Source organism: Pogoniulus pusillus, chromosome Z (assembly GCF_015220805.1).
Source record: "Pogoniulus pusillus isolate bPogPus1 chromosome Z, bPogPus1.pri, whole genome shotgun sequence".
NCBI lineage: Eukaryota > Metazoa > Chordata > Aves > Piciformes > Lybiidae > Pogoniulus > Pogoniulus pusillus.
The window spans coordinates 71,031,235-71,053,527 of NC_087309.1; positions in this window are offsets into that span (position 1 = coordinate 71,031,235).

Here is a 22,293-nt window from a genome sequence, read left to right on the forward strand (position 1 = left end):
GAGTGTTCAGTTGCAACTTTTATACACAGGACCTGTCCATGTCAGCAAATTCATGGATAGCTCTGGTCTGCGCTCCTGGTGAAGTGATGATGAAGACATTTTTGTTTAGCTATGATACTGTTTCTTGATTTCACAAAGCAAGGATTTTTATTCACTGATACTATTAATGTTGGTTTAAATTTCTTATCGGTTGCTTTGTTTTAAAAGGGGAAATTGAGAAACAAATGTGCATTGTGATCCTTAGTTTCAGAGAGGTAGAATTTCATCAGATTAATTTTTGGCCATTGCCTTCTTAGTGCTTCCTAGCAGGGAGCTGATTAGAAGCAGTGTGAAGCTGAAACAAGAACTGGGATCTTTATTTGGTGGAAATGTGTAGTTTCAGGTTAAAGAACTCAGTTTTAAACAAGTGTTCCTATATTGTTGGTCTTAGAATAACGTTGCCGTTGCTCAGTTTTTATCACGGACAAATATAGTATTAATGTTGAAAATCCAAAAAGAGAAACTTGTCCATTCTTAGGATTCTACTAACAGAACACAGGAAACAAAAAGGGAAAAAAATCCTTATGCGTGCTAAGATAAATCATCACAGTTGTTCCAATCAGCACATATGGTATGGTAACATTGCCCACTGCTTTTGAGACCCTCTAATGGAAGACCATATGGGCTGGTGCTGCATCAAAACACAATAGGCCTGTGTTTAGGACTCCACAGTGACCTGGATTCAGAACTTCCTTGCTTTAATTGATTTGTATGTCTGCATCAACATTTTTTCTTCCACCATAGTAGGGCTTGTTTACCTTTTTTTATTCTTCCCCCCCCCCCCCCCCCGCAATTCATTTGTTCAGTTACAGATTCCTATGGACAGAGCAAGACAAATCTGTGCCTGTAGTTTCTGTATTTCCTGTGATTGCCCTTCCATATTTTGGGACATCTCCAAATTTCAGAAATACTAATGAAATGTTACAACTGGATTGCTGTATCAGAATAAATTCAGTATTTTCCTTTCTCTGGTGCATATTTTTTGAATCACAAAAAATATTTATTACTGTGCCATCCTGAGTGCTTCCACTGATTCACAGTCAGTGCTTTGCAAAAGTCACTCTGTCCTGTGACTACCATGAAAGACCTACAAGGCAAAATATTGAAACTGTGGTACTAGAGTGCTACACATTTTACCTCACTAAAGGCTTATACACCATTAATAAAAGTGGGTACAAAGAATACCCCTGAATTTACACACTCTAGCACACTGATACTTGGTATTAAGAATATTTGGTATGGATAGAACTTCCTTCCTTGCTTCTTCCACACTCACTGATTCCTTAGAATAATCAGTCACAATTTCTATTTTAATTTTCTTTCTTTCTTTTTTCTTTTTATTTTTTTCCCCTCAGGGAAAACTTATAAATCTTTTATGGGTTCCATACCACATTCCTTTAAGAGATTCTTCTTGTATTTTAGCATTTTGGCCAGCTCTTCTTACCTTTGTAGTGTGGCTCTTGGCTGACTTTAGGCCCCTGAATTCCAGTGGATTTACAAATCTTCAGCAAGTTATGGTGCTTACCTGAGTGGATGAGATTCTCCATTTCCAGCTCAGTTCTCAAAATAGAACAGTAGCAGACATATGATAGTTTCTCCTGGACTGTACTCGAGTGTGCAGGTGACTGATGGCTTTGTACAACATTTGCCTTCCTCTTGTACTATCTGTTATGCATGAATCAAGGATAATATTCTACTTAGCTTCTTTGAACTACAACAAAAACAACCACCACAACCTATGCACCCACAAAGGACCTTCTAAGCCCACTGTAAGACAGAAGAGAGCAGATGGGTATGGAGGACAGATGGAGACATGTTTTTTAACACAGTGATAGAGAGTAGTTAGACAATGACAAAGACTAGTGAGTGAGAGAGCTATTTCTCTTTCTGTTCCCAAAGTGGACAGGTTTTCTCCATCAGCCGGGGCTAGCTGGTGGGGATGAGTACAGGCAGAGGAAGGGCAGATGTCTTCACACTGGTAAGTAGGAAAACAGGGCATAAAGCTCCCGTCAGGTGACAGCTCTTCTGTATCTGGGATGGGTTTAATTTTTTTCTTTTTTCCTTGCAGATAGAGGGATAGTGAAGTATCTGGCTCAAACTGCAGTGTATGTACATGGACACATAAGAGGCTTAAATGGATTGCAAAAGGCCTCAGAGCATGGCAGAAGGAAGTGTGGGTGCAGCGAGGCTGAAAAGTCACTTGTAACTTTCTAACAGTATAAGCATATCAACATCAGTTTTTCTTCATAAGTATTGCTGAGCAGGGGTTATGAGTTTAGCAATTTATCTATGCAAGAAAAGAATCATAATTCCAGTATCAGAATATATTTATTTTGCAACTGTTTCTGCTGTCAGTACTGTTGCTTTTGCTCATGCAGCATAAATTTGAAATGTATTATTGACACTACTTTACAACACAGTAAGTAGCATTCCAGGTAGCCAGCAGAGCCCTGAGCTCTGGGCTATTTTTAGGTAGAGAAAAGGCAGGAATAATTATTTTTGGTAAACATCTTTAATTGTTCTAGGTCTCTTTCTTATTCAAAAACAGGTTATTTTTTAAAAGCTTTTCTTTTAAGACTTCTTTCTTTAGTGCTTTGTCACATCTACCTCTAACTGTATCTGGTTTTTAAACTTTGAACCAATTCAGATAAAACATGAAATTCTTGATTCTGATACATGGGCCTTAAAATTCTGTAAAGCTGGCAAAATGGAAAGTAATTGCTAATAAAGACCTTATCATCAACAGAAAGGAACAGGGAAGCTTCTTGTTTCTTCTCCATCCTTCTGAAGTAGACAGGAGTCTGTCAAATTTCAATATGAGGTTTGGTTTGAGGGAAAGGTTTCAGTCAGTGCATGTTCTTCTAAGTTAGTTTCAAAACATAAGTCGTGTGGTGAATGCCTGATTTGCTCCATACAGACTCAGAAACCACTTTTTTGATTTGCTCTTTTTCTGTAGTCTCACATTCATATTCTCCTACTCACATAGTTAGTGGAAAACAATGCAGATGTTGTTCTGCTGCACAAGATGTCACCTAGATGAAAATTAAAAAATAAAGTATCCTCTTCTGTTTGTTTCCAGAGGTGGTTAGGATGACAAGTTAATCAAGGCTTCATCCAAGCCCTGCATTTTTCTATCCATCATGTCACAGCTCTTTTAATGTATCTGTCCAGTCCACTCAAAGCAGACATTTTAAAAGGACTGGAAAGGCTGCAGAGTTAATTTGCTGAAAAATCCCTTAGCCCTTTCCCTAACTGGCCACATATGAAACAGCACCTAGAAAGACTGCAGGTGTCCCAGAGAGGTGGCTATTAGGAGGATAGCTAGAATGACTTTGGTGCCCTGAACTAGAACTTAAGGAGACACAGATAGGTTTCTTGACAAAGTGTTACACTTCCCTATGACCTGGGGAAATCACTTACTGTCCTTTCTGCTCAAGGGTCCTCATTTGCAAAAGAACAGCATTTCCTTTTTACTTTAAGCGTTGTACACCACTAATGACAGTGAGTGCTCAGCTTCTGACATGATGAAAGGCAGACAGATATATTCTGATTTTCTTTAACCTGCTTTGTGCCTTCTGGGGTCCAGTGAGTAAAGAATACTGTTTTCCTATATGACCTATCATGCTACATGTAATTTGCAGGATCTGAATAAGTATCTGGAGAATCAAATCACAGGATGGGGTTGACAGTCACAAGGAACAGAGAGATAAAACAAATGGGTTTGGAGCCCTGGGTATTTTCAAGCTACCCATGAGTCAGAAGAGTTGCAATCTCCTGGGCTGTCCTGCAGTCTGAAAATCGAAAGAGACAGCTACTTTGTATTTATGTTGTTTTTCTTCTGTAGCTGACATGTAATGAAAGGACATCTATATAAAAGCATTATATTTTCCTTCTGAGGTTTTCCTAGGAAATGCAGTTTATGGCAAAATTTCTACTATCTGTAATATGACATTTTGCTTTTAAATGGACCCTAATGTTAACAAAGCCTTTAGAAACCCTAGCAATTTAACAATAGTGATAGAGCTTGTCATTCTGCTCAGCTATCTAAATAAAGAAAAGATGTTCTGAATAATTATTTCTAAGTAGCTCTAGCAGAAATCTCTTAGAAATATTGCATATAAAGGATGTTGTGAAAATTGGGCGAAAGTAAATGCTGCTCAGCTCATCTTGAAGTAGAAGTCTCTCTGATGAAGTAACTCCTCTGATTTCGGTTTTGTGGTTCAAAGGCCATCAGAAATACAACTGTCTTAAACATTCTGATCTATGTAACAAGGAACAGGTTTTCAGTTCATGAGAGAATCAAAAGAACTGAATGTATTAAAATCTAACTAATCTTTCGTTACTTATATTTGTTGTTGAATTTGGAGTGTCTTTTCATGGCATATGTGAGAATCTAAGAGAACTGAAGTAGAAACCAAGAATGTTCGTGTGTGGACTAAAGGTCTAGTCTGTGGAGTGATCTGGGTTCTCTGTTGTACAAGTCTGTAGGAAGAGATCCTTTTCTTTCAGAAAAAAAAATCTGAGTTTCCGTCTTTACAAAAATACATATTATGGTGAAACTGAGCTGTGAAAAAGTCAAAACACTTTTTTTTTTTTTTTTTCCCTTCAAAGTGACCACTTTAAATAAAGGTGCAAATGATTTCTTCAGAAGTATCTACTTGACATCTAGGTGAAATGACCTAGCAGACTTGAAACAGTTCTGTTCCCCACAAAAATGACACTGTCAGAAAAGAGTTTACAGGATCATGAGATCAACATAACAGACAATAAGCACGGAGGCTGAGTATTATTTTTTGCCTAGAGCTGGTCTCCTCTTGCCACGCTGGTGTAGGAACAACAATAGGCAGTTTGGAGAAGTCTGTAACTTTGTTTCCTTTAGTTTCTTGTCTGATTAGAGACTCAGAAAAATGCTATAGACTCGTGACCTGTGTCAAGTCTTCAATTTTCACCAGTACTGCTAGGTATTAAAGAAAACTGGTTCTGAACGTCACCTGTAATATTTCAGTTGTCTTCTGAGAAGAATATGTTAGGTGCTAATTGTCCTGACAACTAGTGATTTATTTTTCGCTGTGAATGTTTATCGTTTGTGCCCTTACTCAAGTTTTTGAACACAGCTGAAAAAAAAAAGAAAAAAGAATTTGTTGTCCTGTCACCTCTGTCCTAGGAAACAGTTGTTAACTACTGAAGTTCATCTCAACATCTCAGTTTGAAAACATTATTATAATGTATTACTGCAGGTGGAGCTCTTTTGTTCACTCAAAAAATTATCCCTCCATTTCTATGCCCTCAAAATGATGACTACGAATGCACTGCTGACAGAGTGTGGAAAAATTCTTGACTTATGCTGAAAAGTCTGAATGGGAAGTGCTGTGCTGCAACTGCCAGAGAAGGGTCAGACAAAATATTTGTGGCACAAAGGCTTTATGCTTTCCTACACAGTGCTGCTTATTCTCATTTGTATTTTGCCAGCAGACTAAAAACCTGGTTTATGAGAACATACGTAGCTACCAGCAAATAGGTGGCAAAGTAGGACATACTTGTCCTTCTCTTACTTCTTCCTGACTGTGTGCTTGTAGTCACAGTGGAAAGAGGACAGTAGGCCAGGTAGACCTTTCATTTAAACTGGCATTCACTTCTCTCCAGGCATGTGTGTCTATAGAAAGGGTGAAAGCTCACCGCAACTAGTGACTATATTCAGTATTTCATTTAACTTTTTCTTTGGCATTCGTGCCAACTACTATTTAACATTGATTAGTGTTATCACCTCTCCGTTCCCCTAACAAGGCATTTTGCAGGCATTGGCTCTAGTATTTTTTTCCTTTTTATTTATTTGTTTTTAATATCTTGTCTGAAACAAAGCAATTTAAAATCTACTCTTCACTTTTGTGAATAGAAAAGATATATGCTCTTCACTTTATCAACTGGTCAAGGATTGCTGTTTCAGAGCCTGATCCAAAGTCCATGGAGAGGGTCCTGCTGGCTTAAACGTGTTTTATATCAAGCTCTTAGCAAAGGCAGCACTTTAATAAATCACAGCCTTGAAAACTCTTTGACAGGCTGCATACCTTTGTGGTTCTCTATGGCCTGCTAGCTTTAGGGTTTTCTTCGACTTTGCAAGGATTTTATTTTATTCAGGCAACCCTGACTTATATTCTGTTCAGCTGCATTGAATGTAAATAGAGTTTTATGGACTGTAAGTCAGAACTGACTCTGATTGTCTCTTGCTGTCTTTTTCTGATCCAAGGTTCACTTTCATGCTAGCTTGTCTCTTCCCCTCACTCTTTCCTTCAAAATTTCATTACTCTCTGATTTCTAGACTTCTAGTCCCATCACTCTGCTGCTAAACTCCTGTCTCTCTCTGTCTACCTTTTCCCTCTCAGCTGCTGGATCTGTTCTTTCTCTCATCAATCACCTCTCTCTCCTCAAGTGCCATGTACTTGTTACTATTTAATGAGGTGCCCAGGATGGATGAACTAACACTCATTCTGTCTCTTAGCATTCTTAAATGGGTAACATAATATATACAAGGCAAAGCAGCATGTTTTGCTGAGTAATTTGAAATTCGTAACGGAAATGCCTTTCCATTTCTCAAAAATAGAGACATATCCTCTGACAGTAGCTTGATAAAACTCCACTGCCTTCAGCAGAGTTACTTTGACTTACTGTAACTGAAGATCTACCCCATAGTTTAAATGGAACTTGTGTTTCACATGAATCATAAGAAAGTACTTAGATGTATGGGGAATTAAATTAAATATCTGATGTAAAATTACAGCAAGTTCCTGAATCAGTGCTGCTTGATATAAATTCTTAAATTTGCATCTGAGGTCAAATTAAAATTACCATTATCTAATGGAAATAGCTCTGTACTACATCTTCAGTGACAGTCATGAGTTTAATAATCTAACAAACCACTGGATGTCTCTACTGTGCCATAAAAGTCCAGCTAAAATACAGATACCTGGCCCAAAAGCCTGTTTAAGAAAGAAGGCATTCTGAACATGGAAACATTTGAACCAGTGGAGCAGAAATTGGAGCTGAATCTCACACATGATATGCTATCAAATGCAGACATTGCCAATACAGTACAGTAAAATCCAGTTAGTTCTTTTAAAAAAGGAAGCTCATTTCCTAATTATTATTTAGATGGTACCTGCTCCTCATAGGCGTAGGGAACCACAAATCTCTAGTAGAATGAGTTTTGTTTGCATTTACTTCTTTAACTCAGCTGAATGGCATCCAGATTTAGATTTATTCTTTTAGTGCCCTGTTCCTTTGCTCTTCCTCTCCATGGCCTGGGGATGATAGAGGTAGTCCTCTGACAGTCTAAAAATTAATTAAATAACAAGAAGCCACAAGGCAATTTAGAAAAGGACAGAAATATATAAGGATCACAGGATCAGAGGATATAGAGGCTGGAAGGGACCCAAAAAGATCATCGAGTCCAACCTCTCTGCTAGAGAAGGACCACACAATCTAGCACAGATCACAGAGGAGCACATCCAGACAGGCCTTGAAAGTCTCCAGAGAAGGAGACTCCACAACCTCTCTGGGGAGCCTGTTCCAGTGCTCTGGGACCATTACAGTAAAGAAGTTCCCCCTTGTGTTGAGGCAGAGCCTCTTGTGCTGCAACTTACACCATTGCTCCTTCTCTTATCACAGGGAGCAAATGAGAAGAGCCTGTCCCACCACTCCTGACCAGCCCTCAGATATTTATACACATTGATTAAATCCCCTCTGAGCAGACTAAATTCCTAGGTCTCCCAGTCTCTCCTCATAAGCCATGCCCTCCAGTCCCCTAATCATCCTCATAGCCCTCTGCTGGACCCTCTCTAGCATACCCTTATCCCTCTTAAACTGGGGAGCCCAAAACTGAACACAATATTCAAGATGAGGTCTCACCAGGGCAGAGTAGAAGGGGAAGAGAATCTTCCTTGATCTGCTGGACACACTCCTCCTGATACTACCCCATTGGCCTTCTTGGCCACAAGGGCACACTGCTGCGGCATGTTTAACTTGACAGGACCATGACTCCCAGGTCCCTCACCACGTGACTGCTCTCCAGCAGATCACCTCCCAGCCTGTACTGGTACAGTTTATTATTCCTTCCCAGGTGCAGGACTCTGCACTTGTTCTTTTTGAACCTCATTTGGTTCCTCTGTGCCCAGCTCTCCAGTCTGTCCAGGTCTCTCTGGATGGTCACACAGCCTTCAGCTGTATCAGCCAAGTCTCCCAGTTTGGTGTCATCAGCAAAGTTGCTAGGCATACACTCTGTCCCCCCATCAATGTCATTTCTCTCACTAAAATGTTGCAGTTATCCTCAAACTGGCACACTGCTATAGCAAACTCCTGGCAAAGCTGGCAGCCTGTGGCTTGGACAGGCACATTCTGTGCTGGGTTAAGAATTGCATGGATGACTGGATGTTGCAGAGGGGGATTTCTCTTATTCCTCCCCTATTAGGGGGAGGTGAGAAATTAATTTGAGGTGGTATTAATTTTTTATAAAATTATTTATTAAAATTAATATTTACAAATTTGTACCACCCCCAACCACTATGTAATTAAGTTCTTTTGTGCAAAGTTATGAAAACAGATGGGATATGATATATTTATCTACAAGGATTTGATTATTAAATGGAAATATCAAATTATCAACAACTACAGGCAGAGAGAAAGGTTCCCTTAGGCTTAATGCCTGCTTAGGAGCTATGCTGTTTGCCCAGCAAGGGCTGAAACTGTATCTGTTCCAAAATAGAGGTAACTTATTTTACAAAGGAATTAAAGCCCTCCTGGGATTGTGTCACAGCAGTGCCCAATGTGTCCTGGGGAGGCTGAAATCTATCCTGGCTTGCGGGAGAATGATAAGTGTTCCCAGTCTCTGGGGTAAACAGGATTTCTCTGACCTTCTCTCCTGGTGTGAAGTGGTCTCTGCCTTGGTGCTGCTGGTTCTTCTGGATGCCGTGTGTCCAGGAGTGGTCAGCTGGCAGGATTTCCAGGTGCAGGAGGAGGATTTGTCCCTGCGGCTTCTGGCACGGTCTTCTCACAGCTAGCAGGCTGCGTTCGTGGGTTTGCAGCTAATCTGGAGGGTCTGTTGATCCTGATTCTTCAGGCTATGCTAGAGCAGTGGGCATGCAGTGTGCCAAGCTGCTGGGAGATTGATCTCCGTGGACAATTCAAGATAGCTCTAGGCTTAAGCAGGGGGCTCTCGGCTCCCCATATATGTATCAAGTGCAGGTGTGCATGCGCTCTGCTTCTCAAAGGGTACGCAGACAGCTTAACTGCACCTTGAGATCAATGCAAGAGGGCTGAGCCCCAGTGAGTTTGCAAGTGAGGGCTCGATCCTGTGTCTAGACCTAGCAAGCAGATCTGTCCTGCTATGTGTATCAGAGAGCTGAGCTTGAACCTCTGAACATTCTGATCACGTGGTGCTCCTTTGCACCCCTCTTTATAGACTCTGAGCCTAGATTCGTGGCTCATTTGTCCATCTAAAGTGACCAATCAGGCTGGCAGTAAGCCAAACCTTACCTTAATAGGCAGTAGCTGTTTGCCTGGATCCGCCCAAAGAGGGGATCACCTGGGTGGACCCCAAGGATACACAGGCTGGGCGTGTGTATGTGTTACACAACCTGTTTACTACCATGGGTCCTGGCAGAAAAACATGTCCAGGCATGTAGAGGCATAGGGAGGCCTCAGTTTTGGGGCTGCAGTCCCTCCACCACACTGGACCCAGAGAGAAGTGCTGAATGGTGCCACATGCAGTTGGTGCCCAGTCACCAGTGGTGTGCCCCAGGGATCAGTGGTGGGCCTTGTCCTGTTTAATATCTTCATTGATAATCTAGATGAGGAGATTGAGTCCACCATCAGTAAGTTTGCAGACAACACCAAGTTGGGAGCATGTGTTGATCTGTTAGAGGGCAGGATAGCTCTGCAGAGGAACATGGACAGGCTGGATAGATGGGCACAGTCCAATGCCATGAGTTTTAACAAGTCTAAGTGATGTGTTCTGCACTTTGGCCCCCATGCAGCACCACAGGCTGGGGACAGAGTTGACTGGAGAGCAGCTGGGCAGAGAAGGACCTGGGTGTACTGGCTGACAAGTGATTGAACATGAGCCAGCGATGTGCCCAGGTGGCCAAGAGAGCCAATGGCATCCTGGGCGGTATCAGGAATAGTGTAACGAGCAGGAGCAGGGAAGTCATTCTGCTCCTGTACTCGCCACACTTCAGTACTGTGTCCAGTTTTGCGCCTCTCAATTTAAGGAAGGTGTTGAGGTGCTTGAACATGTCCAGAGAAGGGCAACAAGGCTGATGTGGGGGCTATAGCACAAGCCCTACAGGGAGAATCTGAGGGTGCTGGAGTTGTTCAGCCTGGAGAAGAGAAGGCTCAGGGGAGACCTTATTGCTGTCTACAACAACCTGAAAGGAGGTTGTAGCCAGGTGAGGATTGATCTCTTCTACCAAGCAACTGGTGGCAGAACAAGAGGACACAGTCTCAAGCTGTGCCAGGGCAGGTTTAGGCTGGATGTTAGGAAGAAGTTCTTCACAGAAAGAGTGACTGGCCATTGGAATGGACTGCCTGAGGAGGTGGTGGAGACGCCATGCCTGGCGATGTTTAAAAGGAGGCTGAACTTTTTACTTTAGTGCAAAGGTTTATTTAATTAGAAGGTGTTAGGTGATAGATTAGACTTGATGATCTTCAAGGTCTTTTCCAACCTGGTTAATTCTGTGATTCTGTGATGATCAATGATTATTAATGACCAGGTAAAAATATTAATAAAAATATGAAAAATATTTATTAATATTAATTATCACCATAACCCCTTTTTATAAGGTAGAAATGCATGATTGTGGGTATTCACACAGGGAACAGGCAGTTTAAGCTACCCCACACACGTTCTTTGTATGCGGTTGGGAAATTATATTACAGAATATCTATGTACAGTAGAATTGGGAATTTAGCAGAGGTTATGGAGAGATTTAGATAGAGAGTTCTGTGGCATAAGTGCCACAGGTAAAATTACTGAGAGTCTATGCTGGTTTAAATCTAGTTTGCTCAGTTACTCACTGGCTGGAGTCAGTTTTGGTGATCCCAAATATGTGAGGCAAATCCATGTTGTTAACACTTGTGGGTTTGAATAGTTCAGTTCAGGGATTATTGGGGTGCGCTGTCTGGAGCTTCTACAGGCACAGACAAGCTGGGAATGATGGGCGGGGGCGGTAGCTGGCCAGGAGCACCTTGGTCCGTTTCCCTGGGCTGATGCGAGGTGCCATGGGCTGGAATCATGCAGCAGCGGTGGTCCCCAAAAGTGGCAAAGCGGCTAGGAGCGGTGGGTGGTGGAGGAGAGGAGAGAGGTGGCAGGAACACTGAGTTGTCCCTTTTATGAAGTATGACCCCGAGATTGATGGTCCTTGGCCACAATTCTGTCCAATAGGGTTTTGGCAGTAGGCCAAAACATACCAAATAAGGTGAAATCCATGGGTTTGGTACCCCCAAATATGGAGAGGGGTCAGGCGGATCCCCACCCTAGGCGTGTGAGCTTACATGATATGTTTACTTCAACCTTCAAGCAGGCCAGGCCAGACTCAAAGGCACCAGGGCTATCATGCTTCCTTTGTCCCCCTTAACTTGTTTTCCCCAAATTTGGGCAGGGTAACACCTTTTGGGGGGACAGCATGTCCGGGCCTGAATAGATTTGTAAACACGGCCATTTGGGGCCTGTGCAACCCTCCACCACAAACAGTTAAGCAAAAACGGAAATGCAAGCATTAATTTGAGCTTTTGGAAGATTCTTGTGGTGCAATATGCATCTTGCCCTCTGGAGGGACTCGAGAACCTCCTTTGTGCTAAGTCAGAAGGCAGAGTACAGAACCAAAGGAAAAGAGCTTTAATTACAAAGAGGCTTTTTGGAAAATTTACTCACAAAACAATATCTCTGTATTTCCAGGGACAGTACCCAAACACTCGGAGTATTGCTGTCAGCAGTTTGGTGTCTGTTAGAGGCTTTTAGAATTTCCCCAGGAGTCTGGCAGGATGTTGGGGTTGGTACCGTCTCTGATCTGGTCTCGATCCCTTCTCAGGTGGATGGTGTCCTTTCCAGGGCTCCAGACTCCTCGTGGAGGTTCGCAGGTGTGCAGGCAAGCACAGGGTCTTGCTGTGTGGCAGTAACCTGCTCTCTCTCTCACCACGCAGGCTGCAGTGAGCTCTCCAGCTAGGAGCAGCTTACTGCTTTTAGTTCGCACTAGGCTGGCCATAGATTTCAGACAGCTTTCAGCAATGATTCTTGCTTACAGCGTGAAGACACTTACTGTATGTCCCTGGTAAACTGAGGCATAGTAAAATTTCCAGTTAAACAAGCTTGCAGCATCAAAGCTTGATGTTACACAGCAAGGCTGGTTTGAAACATGGCAGCATGGCAAGGCAAACCAAGGCAAAATGGAGAAGTGAGTTGTTTACAACTTCTGGCCATATTTTTTCAATTGTATGAGTCCTGATGGCTCCATTTGGCCACAGAGATCCACCAATCTCTGTGGCCAAAATTAACCATATTAGGTGAAGCCAGGGGCTTGCTTTAATGATATTTAGGAAAATGTGGGCCAAGAATCTGGTTTTTGTTTACCACAGGAGCAGACTGGGTGGCCTCAGGTATTTTTTTCTTTTCCTGCACCGCTCCTCACTCCAGAAAAGGGAGGGAGAGTGGGAGATTATGCTTGGACAAGACAGGACATATTAGACCTATTTTGTCCTTCTACAACAGCCAGCAATGACAATTCACTGGCATCTCTAGCATGGCTGCATATTCATGCAGAAGAGAAGCCATGTGTGATGATAGAAGGTGGTGATGGCAAATACAAATTAATCTGGGAAAAGATGATAAATGCAGACTTGATATTCTTACCTCGGTGTGCTGGCTGGAAGCTAACTGGGATATTTTAATGACAAAAAATAGATTATAGGCTGTGAAAAGAAAACAATGGTGATGTCTACTTCACTCATAGTTTTGCTGAGACTATAAAAACCAGGACACAAATATAGATAAGGCAGTGTCTCTACCTGTTGGAGTCGGTGTCTGTGTTTTCTCCCTGGGCTTCTGCTGTGTAACTCAACTAATGAGCCTTAGTCTGGGGGATTTCATAAGTGTGTGGGGGTGGGCAACTCCCAAACCATCACACTCAGTCTTTATGATTTTGTATCCAGGTGGTGGTTTGGCTCTTTCTTTTTTTTTTTCTTTTCTTTTCTTTTTTTTTTTTTTAATTTTTTTAAATATGGAGAAAAGATAATGCCTATAAAGACAGTGGTTTCAATTTCACTTAATCCCAGAGCTTTGGTCTGAGCAAAGCAGTCAAGTTTTGAAAATACTGTTCTCTTCTGTATCTGTACTAAAATCCTGCCTTACAAAGTTTAAATATGCAGCTTCAGGGAGCAAAGGAGGCTGTTAAACATAGAGAAATAATCAGCTTTAATTTGAAGGGATGTTTTCACCTATTTGGTAGCATGAATCTGGCAAGACAAACCTGATATTTTAAATTTTATAATGCCTACCTTCCAAAGCACTTTAAAAAACAATTAATAAATTAGTTTCCCCTCATGGTATGGTATTTGCAAATTTGATATTTCAGTTCTGAAGTTGACTATGTCAAGACAAAATGAGGAACAATGATTTTTCCAAAGTCTGATTTAGGTAACCTGTGTTAAGAGTCAGTAATAGTATCTGACTTATCATAGAACAAATGTCCTGCTTACTGAACATGGGAAATGAAATTATGTATGAAATGAAACTATGAAGAACCCAGTCTGCTGCTCATGACAGAGGATGAAAAATCACCAGATGGCTACAGGCCAGGTTTGTGCACGGTGGGCACAGTGAAGATAAATGGTTGATGACTTTATTGGTAAGAAGACTCTCCTGCTCATGTCTTGAGCTAGGTCAGGTTTGTAACTATGATCATGGCAATACTACATCTCTTTGGAGGATTTGATTCTTTGTCTCCTTGTCAGTTTGAAACCCACAGAATGGGATTAAATATGTCTGCTTACTTTGCAGAGCCCCTGCAAGAATGAATATATGGATGCTAGTGGATTTCAGGTGCCTAGTTAAATCTGCAGCACTGAACATGCCTTGCCAGAGTATTCTGCCCACTTTGTCCAGGTTCCTATGTACCTTGACTCATATCATGCACATCAGACATAAAGACTGGCTCCTTTCTTCCACATGTGGCATTTCTCTAATGTATATTTATTAGTCTTGTATCTATCCAAGTTTTAATTTTCCAAAATACTCAAGTTTGCAGTTTCATCTGGAGAGACTATTTGCTATCCTAATAAACTTTTTTACACTGATTTTCATGTCTTCTTTGGTTCCATTTCCATATGTCATTATGCCTTATGTACTACTCCAAATAATTTATTTTATTGCCTTTTTTCCCCCTGTATGCTTTTACAGTATTTGACATCTCCCATGATGTCTTCTTACTATGTGCTGAGTTGTCACTCAGTTTGATGAAGAATTATCTTCCATAATCTTGCCTTATTAATCACCCATGGACATTTGATTTTGCCATGCTCTAGTGTAAACTTCCCTTTTTGTCAGTATCTTTTGGGCCATGGATTGAGCACAACATCGTGAATGTATATATAACAGTTGTACAAGGCAAAGACAAAGTCCACTCCTGTTTTCTTGTGTGATACGCAAATCCAAGTGCTATGCTTCTTTTGGCTGCTTTATAACATCATGCACTACATCATGAACTCCGTCTTGCCACCTCCTATGCCTGCTGCGCCTTGCTCAATTGACTCAGAGCATTTTTGCCTGGCAAATGTATCTCCCACCACTCTAATGAATGATTGCTTCTCTTTACCAGCATTCATCAGATCCACTGAACTACTCTTGGTGAATCACTACGGAAACCTCATTCTCTCCACCCTCTAAAAGCTCAGCTCAGACTGGACAAGATGAGCAGTTGTCTCAGGGCAGTTCTGAAGGACTTATCCTTCTATTCCACCTGCAGAAGTACCTCACCACAGCCTGTTAATCCTTCAGTCTTGGTGTATCTGTTTTGGAGAAACCTCTGCTCAGTCTACCAGCAGAGGGGATGGTTTGCTTCTGCTATCCTCAGATGTCTGCCACTAATCCACAGCACAATTAAGGTGAAAGAACAGGGTGAAAGGCATCCTGTACCTTTCCACTCCATCCCAAGGGATGTTCTGTACTGATGTGTGGTGCTCCTCATGCCTCCTGAGTCAGCAGGCTTACAGAGTGGCCACCATGCAATACAGAGTTCCCCTCTGAAGACCTGTGGGCAGGACACCTCCATTTATGTTTACCACAGGCACTAATAATTGTGAGTCTACTTGGAGTCAAATTGCAGTAATAACATTGCCAATGCCTTGAAAGAAGGAGGTTGGAAAGGAGCAGCTTCCTTCCAGACAGAAGTCCGCAGGAGGATCATCACTTCTACAGCTTTTCTGAAGGATTTCAATGGTCTACTTCATGGCCTCATTAAGCGAACGATGTCAGAACTTGAAAAAGAGCCCTTTGTGACTCTGGCACCGGACTATCAACACATGTAACAACAGCTGTATGCAGAATAGCAAAGGAGAGAAAAATGTGTGGTGTGGTTTGCCCCCAAAGGAAAGAGCTAGAACATTTCTTCTTTCACCCTCTACTCTAAATCCTTGCAATACTTAGACAAAGTAAAATGAATATTAGCTTATGCTTAACTGCCTTTCCAGCATGTTACTCTGCATTGACCCAGTAGTGCTAAACCAATTATTTTTTGAACTTTATGGCTTTAAATAATCCTCTGCTATAAAACTCCCTCTACCCCTCAGCTACTTAACCACAGGCCCGACTGCCCTAAATCCTTTTCTTATACTTTGTAGCTTTTCAAGCAAGCCCCTTCTTTAAGTAGACATAATCCCTTCTCTGTAGAAAACATGAAAGACCTTGAACAAATCAAGATTTCTCCATGGAGAATTCAGCTAATCCTGTGCTTAGCTCCTAACAAGGAAATCCATCTCACCACCAAGCACCCCATTACTAGAACTAATGCCTGACTTGAATAACAAGCACATTGTTGTGCTTTAATTGTAGCACTGCTCTGTCACGTGGAGAAGCTGGAGTGGAACGTGACTTGGCTCCTCCAGGAAAGGCAAGTCATGCCTTTTTGTTGCTGTTCAGGTTGCCGTGATTTAAAAGCAGACTAAATTAACTATTAATATGGACTGCACATGCTTCAGATTAGATGAAACAGCTGCACTGTAGTTCTGTAGTACACTTTATTATAAAAGAAGTGTTGTTACACTGAATTACTATTCTCCTTTACATTGTCTTTTGACTCTTGTGAAATTCATATGCTGGGGCTCCAGGGGGTATAATCATGCCCTTAGGGGAGGGAAGCATCAGCCATTTGGTCACAGAAAAATTATGTTAGTGTTAAATCAGAGTAAAAGCAAACTAATCCACAAAGCTGATGCATGGTCAGCACTTTTCCCTAGAAGGGCTCCCCACAGCACTGGCTGGTTACTGCTGTCATGGTAGAAGAGAAGAAAAATGTTTTGTGGAAAAATAGCCATATGCATCAAAGACAAAGAGAAGCTGCTGGTCCAGCTCAGGGGTAGTGATGGTAGCACTGATGTAAGCTGCACACTGGGTACCATCACAAAATGGAAACAAAGGACACCCCATGTAGATCCCTGGTGTGAGGGAGTCCGCAGATCTCCTGGGCCACTGGTGTCAGTATAGGCATAGACCCCTTGGATCTAAATTGGAAATGAGTAGTATTGTGGGAATCACACTGGGCATCTTATTGCATGTGCTTAATAAGCAAGCTTGAGTGGCACAGGGCTATTTCCCCAGATTGCATGGATTTGACAAGAGGTGTCCATTGTACTCCATCAACAGCTGAAAAGGCAGATACAAAGCCAAGAATCAGTGTGTGAGGAGTGAGCCCTGAATAGGAAATACTCCTTATGACTGATGTGCTCACGTCAAGCTATGCTGCCTCTTATTTAGCCTCTTAATTGGCTCCATGCCATGAATTACTGTGTGCTCCTTCTACTGGTTCAGAGAATTTTGTGAAGCTCCTCTGGATGTCTTGACGTAATGTGGGACTACAGGTGAGTTCCTATCTTTTTTTCTGGATTAAGAAGATCAAATTCATCTGGAAGCTGTCTGGAGGGGCTCCTCGATTAAGCAAATGAAGACCTCCCATGCTGCTTGGCAGAGTGGAGAGAATTAACTGTGAGAACTGTAACTTATTTCTATGCTTGATAAAAGCATATATATATTTCTAGACAAGAACGATTGCAACAAGATAGAAGGAAATGCTATCTCTTCCACTGCGATGAAATATTAGGATGAAATACCATTTTTAATTCAGTCATGGTTTATTATCCTATGTGGAGAGCATAGGTTGTGTGTTTATTCTTTCAGTTTATAATACGCTTTTCTAACTAAGATTTGTTTTCACTCTGCATGATACAGCTTAGCTGTGGCTCCTGCCACAGTCATGTCTCTGTCTTGAAAAATAACTGAATGGTGAGTGGGATGCTGGAGACAAGCAGCAGCATTACATTGATTTAATGTGACATTAGGGAGATCAGTGAAAGCCCCAGTGATGTCTGGGGGATCTGCCCACACAGGAGTGGTAACACAGGAAACTTCAGTATAGTCACTAGGCTGCAGTGACTGCCCAAACCCCTCTCCTGGGGCAAAGATAAGTACTTGCACAAGGTGTGCACAGGTGGATGACCCTGTTACATCAAGCTGTAGACACACAGGAAAGAGTAACTAGACTGCTCAGTATTAGAAGAACAGAGGGGGAGATCAATAGGTGGCTTCACAACTAAGTTCCAGCAACAGACATGAGTAAGGATGGAGCATCCTGGGGTCTAGTGTCCCAAAAAATCACAGTCTCCACCCTCCAGCATCTCTGCTGAAAACAGGTTTGAAGTTTTAAGTACAGCAGACACACAGGAGCTAGACTAATGAGGTGCAGATAAGCCAACAGCATACAGCAGATACTACAAGAAGAAACAACATATGCTCATAGTGGGAGACTCCCTGTCAAAAGCATCTGAAGGCCTGACAGAGAGTCATGTGTAGCATGCTGCCTTTACGGAGCATACAATATTGTGGAGTTTGGGATACTGCTGTGTGGGAGAATTTCTCTCACAGCAGGTCATAAGCTGTAAACATAAGACCTTGTGATGGGAGATGTCCTTGGAGCCCCAGCAGGCCCCAAGGAAGCTAGGCTGTTAGGCTGAGCAACCCACGCGCACCTGATAGGGGATGGAATCTGCCAGCCCCTGGGGCATACACAGCTCCAGGGGCTGACCCTACCAGCCCTCTGAGGTGGGACCACGAGCTGTTTTCGTAAGGGTAACCTATCTGCACCCTGCACGTGGCTTGGGGCCAATCGGTACTGTCCACTTGTACCAGCCCCAGGCTGGTTGGGTACACCTCCTCTGAGGGCTATATAAACCGCTGTATCGCCTTAATAAAACGCACTGATGCATAGCAGCTACAAAGTCGACTCGTCAGTACCCCGATCTCGCCTCTCGCCAGCCTCTGGACCCCAACACTGCTGAGCACGCAAAAGGTTAGCTCCAAAACAAGGGTTTTAGATTTCAGAAGAGCAAACTTCCGTTCACTCAGGGCTCATTTGGAAAGGATCCCATGGGAAGCTTCCATTGAGGACAAAGTAAGTGAGTGCTGGGAGTTTTTCAAGAACACTCTCCTACACAGACAAAATGGGATCATCTCCTCCAAAGACAAGGGGAGTAGACAGAACAAGAGACTGCCTTGGCTTAACTCTGATTTTCTGGGTCTGCTCAGAAGCAAAAAGGAAAAGTACCAGAGATGGAAAAGGAGAACATTACCTGTTGAAGATTACAAGGGAAATAACAGTGTATGCAGAGAGGCAGTTAACAAATGCTCAGCTTGAACTGGAGTTGACCAAAGTGTCGTGGAGGGGTTTTGTCTATTCCTCCCCTGATAGTGGGAGGTGAGAAATTAATTTGAGGTGGTTTTGATTTTTTATAAAATTATTTATTAAAATTAATATTTACAAATTTACACCACCCCCAACCACTATGAAATCCAGGTTCTTATGCAAGGTTATGAAAATAACTTTGGGATATATTTACAGGGATTGATTATTAAATGGAAATATCAAATTATCAACAATTATTGACAGAGAGAAAAATTCTTAGGCTTAATGACTCTTAACAACTCTAGTGTTTGCCCAGCAAGGGCTGAAACTGTGTGTACTCTTTAGAGAGAAACAACTTATATCACAAAGGTATTAAAGCTTATTTAGGTGTGATGCTCTTGAATATTAATCATTAAATCACCCTTCCCCGGGATTCTGCCTCTGTGTGCCTCAGTCTCTAGGGACTTGATGGAGCTGGAGATGTGTTCCGGCTTGCAAGGGGAATTGATAAGGGGTTTTCCCAGTCTTCCCAATCTCTGGGGTAAGTAGAGTTTCTCTAACCTTCTGTCCTGGGGTGATCTCTGCCTTCAGTGCTGCGGCTTCTGGATGCTGTGTGTCCAGGGACGATCAGCTGGCAGGTTTTCCCGATGCAGGAGAAGGATTTGGTCCATGTATCTTCTGACATGGTTTGGCAGCTAGCAGGCTGCGTTTGCAGGTTTGCAGACCATCTGGAGAGGGGTCTGCTGGCTCTGGGTCTTTCCAGAGTCACAGGATAGCTGGCAAGTAATATTTATGCCAGGCTGCAGGGTCTATGGAGTGCTGCATGGAGATTTAACTCCATGTGAATCAAGATAGCTCTAGGCTAGGCAGGGGGTTCTCAGCTCCCCATATATGTATGGTGCAGGCATGAATGTGCTCTGCTTCTCAGAGGGCGGCTGCACCTTGAGATCAATGCATGAGGTCTAAGCCTCTGTAATGCTTGCAAGTGAGCGAGGCCTGATCCTGTGTCTAGGCCGATGCAAGCGAGTCAGTGCAGCAGGGTGCTGCTGTGGATCAGAGCTGAGTCTATGTGTTCCAAGCTTCTGACCTGGTAAACAGTCTGGGTCGTCTGACCAGACTGACTGATTGAACATCTGACCATCTGACTGAATGATTTGCCACGTGGTCCTCCTATGCACCCTCTTTATAGACTCTGGGCCGAGATTTGTGGCTCATTGGACATCTAAAATGGCCAATCAGGTTGGCCGTAGGCCAAACCTTGCCCCAATGGGCAATAGAGATATGCCTGGACCCTCCCAATAGGGGGTTACCTGCCCGGACCTCAGGGGTACACGGGCTGGGCGTGTGTGTGTTATGCAACTTGTTTGCTGCTTCATGGGTCCTGGCAGAAGAACATGTCTGGGCATGTAGAGGTATAGAAAAGCCTCAGTTTTGGGCCTGCTGCCCCACCACCACACAAAGATTAAAAAAAAAACTTCAAGGATTCTTTAGATAGGTTAACAACAAGTAGAAACATAAAGAGACTACAGGCCCATTATTAAACAGGAGAGGTGAACTTGTCACCAATAATGTTGAAAATGCAGAGGTTCTCAACACCTTCTTTACCTCTGCCTTTACCAACACTGTGGAGTCCCAGACCATGGGACCAACTGTGCAGGTTGATGCAGACACAGGTCCACCTTCAGTGAAGGAAGAGTGGGTATGTCAACTATTACAGGGACTTGATCCATAGAAATTGATGGGCCCAGAAGCCATCCAGCCAAGACAGCTGATGTTGCTGTGAGGCAACTGTCCATAATCTATCAGAAGCAAAAGAAATAGGGAAACATCCATGAAGACTGGAGGAAGACTAATGTCACTCCTATCCATAAGAAGGGCTCCAATGAGGACCAAGGTAATTATAGAACCATTAGCTTCATTTCAATTTCCAGGAAAGTTATGGGACAAATCCTCCTGGGGATTGTCACAAGCCAACTGAAGCACATAACTGGGGAAAGCCAACATAGATTCACCAGGGGCAGATTGCGCTTGACAAACCTGATTACCTTCTACAATAACTTGCTTGATTGATGCAGGGTGAACAGTTGACATTATCTACCTGGTCTTGTCTAAGGTTTTTGGCACCATCTCCCACAGCCTTCTCCTGAGAATCTGACACATTATGGCTTAGATAGGCGGCCTGTGTGCTGGGTGGGGAACTATCTGACAAGACATACCCAGAGAATGGTAGGAAATAGTTCTTTCTGAAACCAGTAGGCAGGTACAAGTGGGATCCTATAGGGATCACTATTGGGCCCAGTGCTGTTTAGTATCTTCATAAGTGGTCTGGATGTTGAGATCAAGAGCACCCTGATGAAGCTTGCAGATGACACCAAAATGAGTAGGGAGGTAGCTGCCCTCAAGGAAGACCTGGGCAGGTTGAATGAGTGAGTGAGAAAGAGCCGTGTGAAATCCAGTGCGGACAACCATAGGGTCTTGCACCTGGGAATACACAATCCAGAAGTGCATCTCAGACTGGGACTCACCCGGCTGAAGAGCAGACCTATGAAAAGGGACCTGAGGATCATGGTGGACAATAAGTTCATCATGAGTGAACAGTGTGCTGCAGCAGCAAAGAAAGCCAGCAGGAGTAGCATCAACAAGGGCATTACCAGCAGAGATGAAGAAGTCATTGTCCCAGCCTACTCAGTGCTTGTCAGATCAAATCTTGATTACTGTGTGGAGTTTTGATCCCTGTTATACAACAGAAGATGTGTACAGTCTGGAAAGCATCCAGAGAAGGGCTACAAGAATGATCACAGGACTGGAAGATCTGCCATGTGAGGAAAGTCTGAGGGGGCTGGTTTTGTTCAGGCTTGAGAAGGCTTAGGGGAGATCTTATTCAGCCTTGAGAAGGCAAAGAGGAGACCTTATTACCATGCTTCAGTACATAAAGGTTGCTATCAGCACTATGGAGACTTCCTTTTTACAAGCAGTCCTATGGAAAACACAAGGGGTCACGAGTGCAAATTACTCCTGGGGACATTCCAGTTGGGGTCCAGAAGAAAAATTTTCACTGTGAGGACAGAGAAGCAATGGATTCCCCTACACTGGTCAGTTTTAAGATAGCATGATGGGATGCTGGGGCATCTCCTTTCAGCTACACTGTCACCTGGAAAGGTTGTACCAGATGATCCATGGGGTCTGTTCCAGGCTGGTATTCTGTGATTATGGAAATATTGAGCAAGATTTTAATTACAGCTATTATGGCAAATTTTTATGCTTTTGGAGATGTCAGAAGTCCTCCTATACTTAGTAACCTGCATACAGAGACCTTATTGAT